We start from the raw sequence: 16,945 nt of genomic DNA on the forward strand, positions 1-16,945 counted from the left end.
TGGGAAGGTGGCTATTTTATCCTTTTTCTTTTTTAAAAAACTGATGAGGAATGAGGCTGAGATTGGTTAGGAAACCTGCTAAGGTCAAACTTAAGCCCACAGTTTAACATGTACTTTATCACGTCCTTTCCAAGGGGACAAGTATCTTGGAAGCATTCCTTGAGAAAGAGATGTATAAAGTAGAGTTCTTAGCATTTTGTTCAGTCTCAAATATATTTAATTTTCAAATGTTAATTTCACAAATGCTGGGATTGATGGGTCAATGAAAAGAGGGAAGAGACAGGTTCAGTGTTTTCTCTTTTCTCTGAGTGTGGGAGAGTGCTCTAAAAAAAAAAAAAATGGGGGAATTTGATATGCAGGCATTATCGATTCCATGAGTATCTGAAGTCCCCTGGAATGGGGTGAAGGGTAAAAATAGGTGAGTGTCACATAAAAACATCAATGCATTTGATTTTTTTCTTAAATATTTCTTAGCTATACCCTCATTCATTTGATTTTGCAACTACATTCATTTTCATCAGTTTTGAAAATGGAGGGGTTTAGTAATAGGTAAATTAAATTCTCTATCACAAGTGATTGGGCCCTAGGAAAGAACCAAAATCCACATCTACTTTGATGTACTGTCTCTACTTGTTGCCTGAATATTTTGTCCTCGCTGTTCTGCTCTTCTCTCATTGCACTCATAGAGCCTGGACTAAAACCATTTGGACCCAGAATCCATGGAACCTCTATTTCTAATGAACAGCATCAGTCATTGTGGTCAAAGAGTTTTACCCAGGTGCTGCTCAAACCAGTACATTATTTAATTCTGAGCAAGTGGAATCCACTGCATGGAAAATATGAAAGTCTGCCTAAATTTGGAGACTCAATCTCAGTGCATAGAAAATTTTTGAAGAACCAGGGTGAAAGAAGCCACTTAGTAAGCCAGCAAGAGAAGGTCACTGGAGAAAGAAAGAAATATTCAGGAGAGAGAGAGATGGAACCCTAAGAGTAATCATAGAGTCAATTAGCAATCTCTGGGCTTTTGTGGCTTTGAAGACATCCTGCCAATTTTTTCTTTTGCAGGGGCCAAGAGGCTTCTGTGTTAATGAAGAACAATATTTCATTGTCCAACAACTGGAAGTGCAGAAGATCTGTCTATTGGGGAGCCACAGTAAGGACACGAAAATTGATTACCATGGAGCTAGAAACTCATAAAGGCAGAAGCTGAAGAATATACACCATCTCATTACGGCCTGGTCCTGATTTTCTCTCCCTCCAGCTATATGGAAAGACTGACATCCTCAATAATAACGGTAAGGAGCTTTTGTTTTTATGTTCTCAGGCCCAACCAGAGGGCATCTGTTTATTTAATTTCCTCTCTAATTCTAAATACTGTGCTAGGAAAATCCATGAAGAGAATGATTCTCAGATATAACTCTTCAGAAGGGCAGGTATGGGTTATTTAATCAGTAATTGGCCAGCTGTCCCTTGTAGGCCAGGAGAGAGAAGAAACAATGTCTTTTATCACCTGGAATCACAGCTGGAAGCCCAGTTTGAGACTCACTAAGGAAACAGATCAAGTTATACGCACCTCAAGGAATTCTATTTAGTATGCAAATTTGAAACTTCTTTCTGTATTGAAACTATGACTTTGGATGAGAACTCTTGGGTGTTTGGTGGGCTTTGAAAGATGGCAAATTGGTGGCAATTTGCTTGCTTAGTTGCTATACACCTTATTTGGGAAATCACAGGGAAGCTGTGCATTCATCTTTAACTGCTCTTCAGGGTTTTTCCATTGTCCACAGATTTTGAACTTATAAACTTCATTTACATGATCATTACATGATTGTTGTTGTGTCAACAGAGAAGTTTTCAGGGAAATAGCTAAATGCAGGTCATGAAAGCCAAGGAAAAGATACAGTTAAGCACTGAGTGATCAAGAGTAACAAAGCTAAAATTAAATCCTGAAGGATTACAACTAAAAATTATCCAGTGGACTGTGGAATTGTGTCTTATTGTTGCCAATAACATGTGAAAAGAAATAAAACAAAATACAGTTTCTATGGCTAAAAGATTGAAAATCCAGTCAGGAGACCATTTAGGACATTAGTCTTATACATCCATATATATCAGCCAGATATCACAAACTGCCAATGAATGCAAAGCCGCAAGCCAAAGAATGCTTCTCAAAACCCTGAGGACACATGGACACCATAAACAAACCACAAGTTAAGGAAATCAGTAAACTACCTAACCTGAAGGACATTTGGAATGCCCTGAATACTCCCCAAACTTGAACAACTTATGCAGGATATTTTTTCTCCATGCTTTAGGCATGCTCACTAAGAGTCCACAACAACTCTGTGAGTTAAAGCCTCTTATTATTCCCTTTTAAACATGAGGAATATGAAGCACAAAAATGTGAGACATCTGCCTCAAGTACACACAATTATTAACTGGTAGAGTAAGGATTCCAATTCAAATGAAGAGATTTCAAAATCTGCCTTTCTTCACTATGCTAAATAGTCTGAAATGTTGAAGTTCAGTTAAGTATTTGACCTAGGGGTCTTTGTAGGCTGAAAAGGAGCTGGATATACAGAAGAAAGAGGCATAAATGATAGAAACCAAGTCTGGTGCTGTGACAGAAGGTGGGGCCCTGCTCTGGAAGGTAACACTGGGCAAACAAACAGGGTACATTCACTTAAACACCCTTCCTGGATTTAAACCATGACAAAAAACTAAATTCTTGGTTTGTGTGTGTTTGTTTTTGATGTGTGTCTCCTAGACCTGGAGATATCTGGGGTTATTTTGTCAAGATTTAAAACCATTGAAAGATTTTCAAAGTTATCTGAAAGTAATATTAATATAGAGTTGCAATTGTGGATTAAGTTTATTATTTGTCACGTCATAAATTTGATGACATTTTGTATATATTTGGGAGGTTTGATTGATTCTTCCTCAGTTGATGTGATTTCCAAGGACACGGGAGGAATTGTTATCACCTTAAAAGTCAATCATTGAAATGTTTCCTACTGGTAATTTGAGCATTTCAAGTATTACGTTTTAATTTTGTATGTGAAAAAGAAAGAATTAAATAATGTACTGGTCCTTTGTGAAAAATAACCAAAGCTACATTTCTAAACTCTTCACATACACAATATTCATGGATATAAAATAAATAGGAGTGGAAAATGGGGAAATTTTGTGAGAGCTATATTTCTTAAATTATCTATAAACATTTACATTTTTGAGTCACTTCATATTCATACCCCAGGATCTATACCTTCATGTAACAGTGCTCTACTGCTGAAAATTGTATCATAATTATGTTTAAGTTTTCTATTAGAAGAAGTGAAAGAAAATCTATGATCTTCACTGAACTGAGTGTATCTACATTGCAAAACAATTGTATGAAATTTAGCAAAAACTTAAACGCTTGATCTACTCTACAAAAGTGATGTGAATTATTGGTAAACAGATGGTTCTGAGTAATATCAAGACCCATTGAAAAGCAAAGATATTCATTGAAGAAAAGATTTCACACTATGAGCCAACACAGAGCACGCCATTAGTCTAGGATTGGGCAATTGTGAAGGGAGGCACAGATTTTTAAAATGATTCAAATGACTTACGTTGTAATATTATTATTGATTGCATTTGCCACATGACTAATGCTGTTGATTAAGCTTTTTAATGGTGTTCACTTGTCATAGTGGAAAGGTTGAGAAAGAAATATTAAAGGTGGAAAGAAATAATGTTTTAAATATATTATGAAAGTAAAAAGGCAACAACTGTAGATTTGAAAGATCTAAAAATTAACAAGGAAATGTTAATTTCAAATATTAACACATGGGAATTTGGTGTCATGAAATCATAAACTTAGGTGAAATGAACAACTCCTAGAAAAAAATATAATTTATCTGAAGTGACTAAAAAGACATAGAATGCCTGTTGAGAACTATAGTTATTAAAGAAATTATTTCATTAATTAAAAATCTTTCTATCATGAAAGTGTCACACCTAGATTGGTTTTATAGGTGAGTGCTTTCAGATTATCAACAGAATATTTCAAACTTAAATAACTCTATCAGAGAATAGCAAAAGAAATTCTACTATTGGACTTATTCTATGAGGCAATAAAACTTTTTGATAACAAAATCAGGCAATTATAGAATATGAAATGCAGTTGACAGGCCTGTTTCTCACATAAATATAAAATTTAAGATCATGCCTAACTCCTGAGAATGGTCAGGAGAGCGAGGAGGTCAAAGTTAGAGGTAATTATGAATAAGTATTAGCTCTTAGGTTGGGTGGGAGGGTCCTGTGATTTTGCAATAACTTTAAAAACAAGTGAACAGCAGATTAAAATAAATACATAAAAGTAATATATATGTGCACAGTAACAATTATGCATATTGAAGGGGGAATGAAGAACAATCCAATTCTATGCCTCTGAAGTTTTTAAGGGGGAAAAGGTAAAAAGGGAAGAAGGGAGAAGGGAGAAAAGGATGGAAGCAGGGAAGAAGGAGTGTAAAACTCATTGGAACAATTGTGAGATAAATGAATATATAAAATAGGGAAACATTGATAATGTTCAATATTAGAGAATTAAATAAACAATGGAACAAGTGCTTGCTAAAATATAATATAACAAAAAATAATGTTTTGGAAAGTGGAAAACATTTACTTTGTGGTAGATAAAATGATAGAAACAAAATTATATAGAAATTGTAATTACAACTGTGTATAAGAATAAACATTAAAGATATTTTCAATAGAATACTGGAATGAAATATACCTAAGAGTTAGTAGTGGTATTCACTGGGTAGGAGACCTATATTTTGTGACTTTCATTACTTCTAATTTTAATATATTTAAAGAAATTATTCTACATGAATCAATAATACCTTATGACTTAAAAGTTTTCAAAATAAAAGGAAAAGTAATATGAAACACTTAGCAGTATTGATAAAATAGTTTCAATTTTTGAACTGTAATATGAAAAAATATAAATTGATGCTGACTTGCTATATAGTTTCATATATTGCAAAAAATGAGGAAAATAAGATAAATATAGAAAAGAGTTTGTGAATCTTCATAACTTAAACTTTGAGGAATCAAATACTAAAAAGTGAATTTTTAACAAATACTTCTTCAAAATTATCTTTGCTGGGAAAGGCAAGTTGCCTGAAAGCTTTGATATTTTCAAAGAAGGAAATAGATACAAAATACTGCAAAATGTTGAAAGTGGCTAAAATTCTTCCCTTTTATGTGAAATTCTTAAATCAGGTCACTTTAGATCTTCAATGAATGTTTGCAAGTAGAGGGAACTATTAGGTTAAATTTCTTTTCACCAAATTATCTTCAATAAAACTTAGATGAATTACCTGGATGAATAAAAGGAGAGATCTGCAGAAGGCAGTGCCTTGGAAGGCACAAAGACACCATAAATGGAAAAAGGTACAAAAGGGTAGAAGGTGACTTCTTTCAAAATGGTTATAATAAAGTCATTTTGAAAACACTAAAGGTAGCTGTGCTTATTTTCCCATGTCCCCAGTTGAAAGGAAGTTTGGCGTTTGGAATCACATCACATCCTTTCCTTTAAAAGTATTAAGTATGTTGAAGTTACTAGGGTAATGCCACTCAAGAAGAAAGGGCAACAGGACTCCAGAGAGGGCAAGGAAAAGAGAAGATGGACCAGTGCTGTCAGTCTAGAAAATACTTTCTGGGTTGGGTGTGCATCCTGTGAGACACTAAGCTTCTGGGCAAAAAGTAAAGAGGTGAGTGAAAGGTGAAAGAGTGGACAAAGAGGAAGAGATGATTTGAAGGAGTTCCATGTCAGGGTCCACAGCATGGACCACTCTCCCAGGGATGGCAAGATGGATGAAATGATGGGCTATAATTTGAAAGCCCCTATGTTCCAAGAAATTTAAGAGCTTGAAAGAAGACTTATATGATTCTGGAATCATCAGTAGCAGCTATTTCCTGCTCAATTGAAAAGGTCTTTAATAAAGAGCTATTCTCCTCTCATTCTGAGAAATATTTAACATTCAAACTTTCAATAAAATTCAAGAGCATTTGGTCCTGTTTATCTTAGTAGTACAGATATTTGGATTTCCCCTTTCTCCCTTGTACATATACATTTTTCTTGGTAAACAGGTATGAAGACCAATCATTGTCATTTGATTTTGGTTTTGTCAAAAACTTTAGGTCTCCTTACAAAAATGCTCTGGTTGTTTGAACACAGAATAGTATCCATCAGATCCAGTTTTGGTCTGGATGTGCTAGAATAGGACCTTCGGGTCTTGCATAAGGCTCATCGTGTTAGCCAAGTCTATTCCTGATCATCGCCATTCTTTCCTGCCTCACAAAGGAGAATTTCTGAGTCCTTACTTTTTAAGTGTTCAGCCATTAACACATTCTTGTTCCCTTCAACCCAAATACACATTACCTGTACCTCCCGTTCAAAAGACAATCTGCTCCCCGATGTGGCTGAAGGACCTTTTGTTTGCTACAACTACTAAAAATAAAAATGAACTGGAGAAGGTATTACCTACAGTTGGTTTTATGATTGAGGTGATAATATTCTACTGATACAGGGATGTTCCCTGGGATTCTTCACTATGAAAGTGAAATTGCACCAGGGCATTTCCTTCTTTCAAATGGTCTCAAAAACATTACTCTGGCAACTCTTAATTTATTCATCTACTTTTCTAAATAAATTGTCTCAGCCATATATAGGATACTCTGGTCTAACTAATCTTCAGAGAAGCTGTCTTTATGCAGCTTGGTTGATCTCAGAAGCCCAGGGGATGGTTCAGGCAATGCCAATTACTCCCCAGTTTAAGAACTTGAAATGGGTCATTGTAGTCAAGAATTAAGCCATTGTAAATATTACCTTGGTGGGAAGGGTTTCTTTAGGGTCCCCTTTGGTTGAAATAATGACCAGGGTCGTCAAAATGTGAACTCTTTGTTCAGAAGTTCATAAGGACAGTGAAGGCATAGGGTATTTCACATTTCTCCTTTTTAGAATGACCATTTTTCAGTTGATATTCCAAGATTGTGTTTTCCCTCTGTGATTCTCAGCCAACTTCACCTAGATAAATCTGCTGGTGTACATGTGAATGAGATCAATTGAATAAAAATAACAACAAGTTGAAAGGAAAGAAATTCCATAACCAGTCATTTGTCTAAACTGTCCTGTCAAAATGTTCTAGTGTGATGAATCCATTTACTCTCAAGTCACAGAAAGACTTTATAATGATTTGCTTCTTAGTTATTGATTTCATTTAGAAAAACATTTGCTTATTAAATTCATTGTCTTGCATCATAATAGCCTATTATATTAAACTTACACTCTCACTTATTTATTTAGGATGTGATCTACTGCTTTCATTCAAGCTAAAATGCTTAACAGGCATTCTGTTTCATCTCTGTCATTTCTTAAATAATCAAAAGGAAAATAGTAAGGAAATTAAAATAGTCAAATCCATTTGCAGAATCCTGGATTTCTATAGGAAATCTACATGGATGATAAAATTGTGTTATTTATATTTAGTTAGTATCTTAGTGCTATTAATACTATTAAAAATGTAATGAAATGCATATAAAACATTTACAATCCTATATATATATTCAGTATATATATGTTGTACATACACATATATTTTATATATCTTCTGTATAGTACATATATATGTATGCAATGTGTGTATGTATACATATACTAATTTGCTATCACATATACTGGAACCTACTTGAGTTCATCTGCACATTGGCAGGTTTGCACCTCAATTACTGATTTAAGGTCTTTTGATATTAACTCCAGCATCTGGTCCCTCTCAGAGACAGTTTCTATTAATTGCTTATTTTCCTGCATATGAGTCATGCTTTTCTACATGTTTGCACATATTATAATATTTAATGGGGACTGATTTGGCAACACAGACCCAGGCCCTTCCTAAATGGGAATGAACCCTGAGCATGTAACAGGACTCTTAGAAAACAACTGTGTGCTGTGCATAATGCTCCAAATAAGTGGAAGGTGTGAGGCAGAAACGTCCCATCACCTTGAGGATCACCCTCCCTATACAGGGCTAGTTGACAGTGTCCTGACTCTCTCAATGAGCAATTAAGTATGTTAACTAAGTGCAAAGCTTATGTACCGAGCCACAGTGTTTTCCATACCAGCTGTTAGTGCCAAGATGCTTGAGATTTTAGGAACAGTGTCATATGTAGAAGATTCAACAGCTAAAAGTTTTGCACCTGAAATAGCAGTTGAATTACCCACTATGGAGGGCACAAAAACAATTCCCAAGTATGCTTGCTATGTGGATGGATCAGCTAGCAGGCAGCCTCTCACATGGATAGTGATGGTGGTAAAACCCAGTATTGTTGCTATATCTTGGGAGACTGGGCACTATGCAAACCAGTCAATGGGCTGAATTAGGAGCCTTACAGATGCTAATAGTTCATGAACCAGGAGATGTGCTAACTATCTGTATCAACAGTTGGGCTGTTCACAAAGGCCTCATGACTTGGATGGCAACCTAGAAACAAGAACAATGGACAGCCAGAGGTCATCCCCTATGGGGACAAGAACTGGGGCAAGACATCTGGGATGCCTGCTAGTGATGAAAGGTAATTGTCTATCATGTCCCTGCCCATACTCCTAACACACTACCTTGGAACGTTGAGGCAGACTCCCTTACTCAAGTGCGGCATCTCAAAACCTGAGGAATGGCTGAGTAGCTTCTTCAAAAGAGCAGACACCAAGGGTATCAAACCTTATAGTGTTTATCCCAGAGTTCCAGCTACCTATCACATGCCAACAACTTATAGACATCACATGGGAATATTCATCATGCTCCCTGTGATAACTACACTGATTTCCCCACCAAATGGGACATATCGGCTGATCACAGATTCCAGTGACCCAGTGGCAAGTGGACTACATCAGTCCATTTCTGCTCTTGAAAGGGGAAAGATATGCATTCACTGCAGTAGATATTGCCATGGGACTTCTGTTAGTTTTCCAGTGGGGAAAGCTAATCAGTGAGCCACCATATCCTGTCTAGAAAATGTAAGCACCATCTACAGGATATGTACACAAATAGACAGTGATCAAGGAACCCCTTTCACTGGACAAATGACCCAAGCCTGGGCTATGGAATATGACATAATGTGGACTTTTCATTTATGTATAACCCCACAGGCACAAGTGTTATAGAATGAATGTCCTTTTAAAGGAACTAGTTGAAAGATGATAAGAAATCCATACGACAATAGACTAAAAGGATATATAATGCCTTAACCCACCTGTTCCACTTTCTTAATGCTGCCATTATGCAAAATACCAGAAAAGGATTGGCTTTTATAAAGGGGGTTTATTTGGTTACAAAGTTACAGTCTTAAGGCCATAAAAGTGTCCAAACTAAGGTATCAACAATAGAGTACCTTCACAGATGAATGGCCAATGGCATTTGGAACACCTCTGTTGTCCAGGAAGGCATGTGGCTGACATCTTCTTCTTTTGCTCCCAGGTGGTGTTTCAAAATGGCTTTCTCCTAGGATGTTTCTTTCTAGGTGTCTGGGGATATTCTCTTAGTTTCTTCCATGCAAACTCTGGAGTAGCAAAAGTCTACTTCAATGGCCATCTTCAAAATGTCTCTCTTGGCTGCAGTACCAAGCTCCTTTCTGAGCTTTTATAGGGCTCTGGTAAACTAATCAAGACCCACACTGAATGGGCAGGGTAACATCTCCATGGAAATAACCTAATCAAAGGTATTACCCACAGTTGGGTGGGTCACATCTCCATGGAAACAACCTAATGCAAAGATTCCAACCCATTCAACACTAATACATCAGTCCCTATAAGATTGCATCAAAGAACATGGCATTTAGGGGGATATAATACATCCAAACCAGCACAGTGCCTAAACTCTAACTGGTAAGCTGCTGTCCCAGCTCCAGTTGAGATGCTAACAACAGGGCAATGCAAGCGCTAAGGATACAAATTAAGGGACCAGCTGCTTTCCAGCCTAAAAGTGGGAATAATAATAAGTTATTGTTGCCTATGCCTCAGACCATACAAATGGGGGAAAATGAGGTTCTTTGACCTGGGTGCTGGCCTATGCAGCTGTGCTGGTTGGGAATATTAATCCTATGGGGAATGGAAGTCACCCAAAACACTGTAATACAGTCACAGTTTATACAAAAAAAAAAAAAAAAAAAAAAAAAAAAACACAACGGCAACAAAAAAAACTGCCTGTTAAATTTTTTTATCACCAATCCAATGCCTTGAATTCCCACGGGAACCTTATGCATAACTATATATATCCTCCTTATACCTAGACTGATGATTGATGTCATGGTAGAGGACTCTCAAGACTTATAGGGGGAGAATATCTGGTATTTAAAAATTCCCCACAATGTACCTCTGCCTGGTACATTGCTATCTACCAATAGAACTCTTACAGGTATATTAATGGGTCAACAAGATTTACCCCTCATTTTTCCCCATAAACATCTTTCTTTTCACCGATAGCACCCTAGCCAACTCCTTTTACAGTGGTCCTCAGCAGTAACTCCTGCCCACAATAGAGCTCAATGTTGGGTTTGCATTGACTTGCCATCTTCAGGTGCTGTCAGCCTTCCCTGGACCACAGCTCCTGCTAACTGTTCTATATGAAATGCCCTGTTGATGTGGCAGAACTTAACATGTTGACAAATCTGGAATGAAACTTTCTCTTTTAAGACTGAAATCCAATTGCCATCTTATGAGACTTGGGCTTGCATCTTTTCCCTTGTGAGGGAGCAAATAAATAAGCCCCAGCCTATATTAAGGTATGCTGTATATGATGGAATAGGATGGTTGATACTAGAGTCAGTAACCTAAAACCATCTTGGCCCTGTCTGCATGGGATGCCTTAATGGGAACCGAGATTCAGTGTGGTTACCCTCAGCAGTATGTAATTTTACATTTAAGCTACAAAATGATATTCTTTTCCAGTGCAAAGTGCCTGCAATAGACAGGGAGCATATGCCTCCCCTGTGGGGTGGCTATGGACCTGTGGGAAATATGGTGGCCCTATTTTTCTTACAAGTAGCTGGTACAGTGTACATGTCCCTGTCGCATTATATGATTCTTTACCACACACTCCTAGCCATTGGGAAATGGTTAAATCTAGATATTGAGTGAAGCATACATCAGGGTGATTTTATCCTTGAGCTATTCTTACCCCAGGGGGTTACAATGATTACCAAAGAGCATATAACAGTTTTACCTAATCATATAGCTCATGCACTTAATGAATTTAAGTTGGCAATATAATTTTTAAATGATGAAACCACCCAAGTACACAAAGTATTTTTACAAAACAGAATGGTTTTAGACACTTTAACTGTGGCACAGGGAGGAAACTGTGCCCTTATAAACAGACAGTGTTGTGTATATAATCCTGATCACTCATATAATACTTCACAAGCTTTAAATGATATGCAAGAGGACATGCACAGTACTGATCAATTATCTTCTGACTCCCTTTCTACCTGGTTTAATTCTCTTACTCACACTTGGTGGCATTTCTTTGTAGGATTATCTGCCCTATGTGTTGCATTATTACTATTCTGTTGTCATTTATATTGTTGTGATATATAGATGCAATGACTTTCCTATGGACAACATAATCTGTGACATGGGGTAGACTGTGGTGGCCTAGGGCCAGGGCCTCCTCCTAAACATGAATGGGACCCTGAGCATTGAACAAGACTGCTTTAACCAGGACAAAAGTTGAGAAAGTAAACAGTCTCCCCAGAGGGTGAATAATGTAATCATGAATGTAAAAATGTCACTGATAATGTCTTAGTCTTAAAACTTAATCTTAGTTAAACATCAGGTCTTAAGCCACTTTAATGATTATACTACAGGCCCAATGTCCTTAAGCTTTATGGAATGTACTGTTTTCTAAAATATACACATATTGCCACTTGTACTCCATGGCTCTTTGTGGAGCACTATCCCTCTGGACTACCCACCACAAGAGATTCTCTCTTGTGCATAAATCCCAATAAATCTATGTCTACATCTGTGCTCAGAGTGTTTGTTCTTGTGGCAGCACCAGCCCAATTAATTAATTTTTAATATTTTAATGCAATTTTATTGAAATACATTCACATATCATACATTCATCCAAAGTATACAATTGTTCACAGTATCCTCATATAGTTGTGCATTCATCATCACAATTTTTTAACATTTTCATGACTCCAAAAAATATAAATAAAAATAAGAATGAAAATAAATGTGAAAAAGAACACCCAAAACATCCCATACCACTTCTACCCCCATTATTCATTTACTGTCTGTCCCTGTTTTCTACTCATTTGTCCATACACTAGATAAAGGGAGTGTGAGCCATAAGGTTTTCACAATCACCCAGCCACACCATGAAACCTATATAAATACATGATTGTCTTCAAGAATCAAGGATACTGGACTGTAGTTCAACAGTTTCAGGTACCTCCTTCTAGCTATTCAAATAAGCAAAAACTAAAAATAGATATCTATATAATGCATAACAGCAACCTCTAAAATGACCTCTTGACTCCATTTGAAATCTCCAAGACAGTGAAAGTTTATTTTGCATCGTTTCTCTTCCCCCTTTTGGTCAAGAAGGCTTTCTCAATCCTATGATGCTGGCTCCAGGCTCATCCGCGGGAGTCATGTCCCATGTTGCCAGGGAGATTTACACCCCTGAGTGTCATGTCCACATGGGGGGAGGGCAGTGAGTTTACCTGCAGGTTGGCTTAGAAAGAGGCCGCATATGAGCAACAATGAAGTTTTCTGAGGGTGACTCACAAGAATAATAAAAAGTAGGCTTAGCCTCTCCTTTGCAGTAATAAGTTTCATAAAGGCAAGCCCCAAGAGCAAGTGCTCAGCTTACTAAACTGGTAGTCACCAATGCTTGCAAGAATATCAGGAATTCCCCAGGTGGGGAAGTTTAATATTTCCTTTTTTTCCCTAGTCACCCAAGGAGGCTTTAAAAAAACTTTTTATTCTCTGCCCAAATTACTGTGGGATGTACCAGGGCTTCATGGTAACCTGTGTGAACCAACCAGATCTCATTCCCTTTTCAAGATTCCATGTAATTATGGTTTGAGTAAACTAACCACATTATATAGTGTACTACAGAAATATAGATTTTGCACCAAATAAACATCTATTCCTTTGATCACACACAGAAGCTGAACTTTAAAACTGTTAATATCATCCTCTAGCATTTAGTCTGATCTACCCAAGTCTCAACCAAGTTCATTTCATTCATGTCTCCAATCAAAGTCTGATCTCTTTTTCAGCTTCCTTAACAATTGCTGTATGAGGCAATGCTGACAATTACAGCTGCCAACTCCAGCTGTGAGTCCCAGGTGCCACACAGACACCCAATGCTCCAGAGATGGACCAGTTCCCACACAAGCAATGCAGCATCACAGAATTTAGAAATAACCATTATAACTCATGAATAGATGTGACTGCTGTAAGAGCTTACAGTCTAGGAACCTTTACAGTAAGCCTTCTGGTAACCCATGCTCCCAGATTCAATTCTTAGCATTTACACATTATTGTTAGTCCATGTTAGTGAGGTGTTATAACATTTGTCTTTTCCATTCTGGCTTCTTTCACTCAACATACTGTCCTCAAGTTTCATTCACCTGGTAGCATACCTCACAACTTCATGTCTTCTTGCCATTGCTCAATATTCTATTGTATGTATACATCACAGTTTGCCATTCCATTCATCAGTCAATGTTCTCTTAGATCACCTCCATCCATAGCAAATGGTGAATACTGCTGCAACAAACACCAATGTGCAAATGTCCACTCCTGTCTGGCTCTCGGTTCCTCAAGTATACAACCAATAACAGGGTTGCAGGACTATATGGAAACCCCATACTTAGCTTCCTGTGGAACCATCATACTGCCCTCCAAATGGGCTGCACCATTCTACTTCCCCAATAGTAAATAAGTACATCCATCTCTCCACATTTTCTCCAACACCTGTATCCCTCTGTTGTTTTTTAAACAGATTTATTCACACACCATACAATCCATCCTAAATAAACAATCACTGATTCTTGGTGCAATCACATAGGTATGCATTTATCACCACAATATATGAGGACATTTCCGTTTCTTCCAGAATGAAAGAGGAAGAAGAGGAAAAAAATGATAGAAGATAAAATTACAAAAAAAAAAAAAAATAAAATAAAATGTAGTGAAAAGTTCATACAACCACAACAACACCAAGAATCCCATACCACACCCTTATAACCCTCTTACAGACATTTATCTTTTGTATATTGCCTTTGAAACAATTAATGGAAGCATTCTAAAATGTTACTGTTAACTATAGACTCTAGTTTGCATTCATTGTATTTTCCCCTATACTATCCAGTTTTCAACACCTTGCAATGTTTATATTTATTTATTCTTCCTCATGTGACAACATTTTTATATTAGCACATTTAATCTGTCAATGACCACTCTCAGTTTCATTAAGTTACACAGCCCCAATCTTTATTTCAGTGTTTCCTTCTGGTGTCATACATGCCCTTAGCCTTCCTGTTTCAATCATACTCACACTTATCTTTATTCAAAGTACTTACAATATTGTGCTACCATCCAACAGTATTGTGCTATCTATTTCTGGGTCTATGCAATCAATCCTGTTAAACATTCTGTGCTCCTTCAGCATCAGATACCTAATCTCCAACTTCTTTCTATCTCCTGATAACCTCTGTTCTCAACATTAAGTTTCAAGGTTCACTCATTAATGTTAGTTCATATTGGTGACACCATACTCTATTGCCCTTTTTTTCTGGCTAATTTCACTCAATGTAAAGTCTACTGTCCACTGTTTTGTCTTTTGGATTTTATATATCATATCCTATTTTATTTTTATTTTTTTCTCTCTTTTTAACATTACTGATGGTCTTCATTTCTATACTCTTCTCCAAATCTCTCCCTACTGTCTTTTCCTAATTGCCTGTAGTGCTCCCTTTACTATTTCTTGTAGAGCAGGTATCTTTTTCACAAACTCTCTCAGTTTCTGTTTGTCTGAAAATATTTTAAACTCCCTCTCATTTTTTGAAGGACAGTTTTGCCATATATAGAATTCTTGGTTGGCACTTTTTCTCTTTCAGTATCCTGAAAATATCATGCCACTGCCTTCTCACCTCCATGGTTTCTACTGAGAAATCCACACATAGTCTTATTGAGCTTCCCTGTTATGTCATGGATGATTTTCTCTTTCTGCTTTTGGAATTCTCTTTTCCTTTGACATTTGATAATCTAATTATTAAGTGTCTTGGGGTAGGTCTATTTACATCTATTCTCTTTGGGGCATGCTGCACTTCTTGGATCTGTAATTTTATGTCTTTCATAAGAGATGGGAAATTTTCAGTGATTATACCTCCATTATTGTTTCTGCCCATTTTCCTCCTCTCTTCTCCTTCTGGACACCTGTTACACATATATTAATGGATTTCATGTTGTCATTCAATTCCCTGAGACCCTGCTCATATTTTTCCATTTTTTTCCCTATCTGTTATTTTGTTTATAGGATTTCCAATGGTCCATCCTCTAGTTCCTTTATCCTTTCTTCTGCCTCTTCAAATCTGCTGTTGGATGTCTCCATTGCATTATTCATATATTCTCTTGTGCCTTTCATTCCCATAAGTTCTGTCATTTCTTTTTTCAAGCTTACAAATTCTTCTTTATGGTCACCCAGTGTCTTCTTTATATCCTTCACTTCTTTTTTCCACCTTTCTCTTCAGCTCATTGATTTTATTTAGAAGATTTGTTTGAATCTCTTTAATTAGTATTTTCCACTCCTGTATCTCATTTCAAGTGTAAGTTTGTTCCTTTGACTGGGCCATAACTTCATTTTTCCTAATGTGACTCATAATTTTTTATAGTTTAGTCATCTGGTTTCCTTGATTACCCAATGAGTTTTTTTCTAGAACAGGTGGGCTCAGGTCTCAGGAAGAGGGTGTAATCAGTATCAAGTTTCCCAAGAGACACAGCAGATTGACAGACTTTCCTGTGAGGCTTCTAGATTCTTGCTTTTCCTATCCTGCACAACCAATGATGCTTGTCAGCCTACAGCTCCCCACTGGCATAAAGCGGTGCTGTGCCTTTAATTCTCAATGGACCCTGTCCCTGCTAGGGACTGAAGGTAAGTCAGAAGTCATTCTTAAGCTGTTACTTTTTTTTCTTCCTGAGGCTCTTGGGTCTAAATTCTTTGAGGGAGGGCCACAATCTGAGCTTGGCCCCACCCCCTCTTATCTGAGGGATGTTATGCCCTTTGGGAATTATCTCCTTCCTTGACTTCTTTGTTTGTCTCTCTGACTCTCTTAACTGCACCCTTTCCGAGTCAGAGATGAAATTGAAAATGCCTGAGGTTTTCTCTCATGAGCTACTTAGAATGAGAGGAAAAAAAAAAGAAACAAGAAAGAAATCCCCTTTTCCAAGGCAGTCCCCCAAGTTTTGCAGTTGACCTGAGTTGGGACCTTGTTCTGTTTACCCCATTTCTTGGGACACAGCCCTTTCCCAGTTTTATGAACTCAGCTGACTGCAAATCTTCTGTTTTTATTTATTTACTTAGTTACCTTTCTTTTTTCCATCCTCCATGCCACCTCTCTGCTGGGAGAGACCTCAGGGTTCACTTCCTGCTTGCTCCAGGTTAATCTGTGCTCACAACTTGTATTTAGTAGTCCAAATTCATCAATTAAAATTGATTTGAGTTTGCTTGAACTACCCTTCCTTACTCTTAGAGGAGACTGCTTCTTTTCCCCATAGAGAAGTGTTCCAATTCAGCATGCTATGCCAGTGGGGGAGAGGTGACAGCTCTGAAGTTTGGGGATCTTTAATTACAGTTCTATGTTGCGATCTCAGCCATTCCAC

The sequence above is a fragment of the Choloepus didactylus genome, chromosome 8 (genome assembly GCF_015220235.1).
Source record: "Choloepus didactylus isolate mChoDid1 chromosome 8, mChoDid1.pri, whole genome shotgun sequence".
NCBI lineage: Eukaryota > Metazoa > Chordata > Mammalia > Pilosa > Megalonychidae > Choloepus > Choloepus didactylus.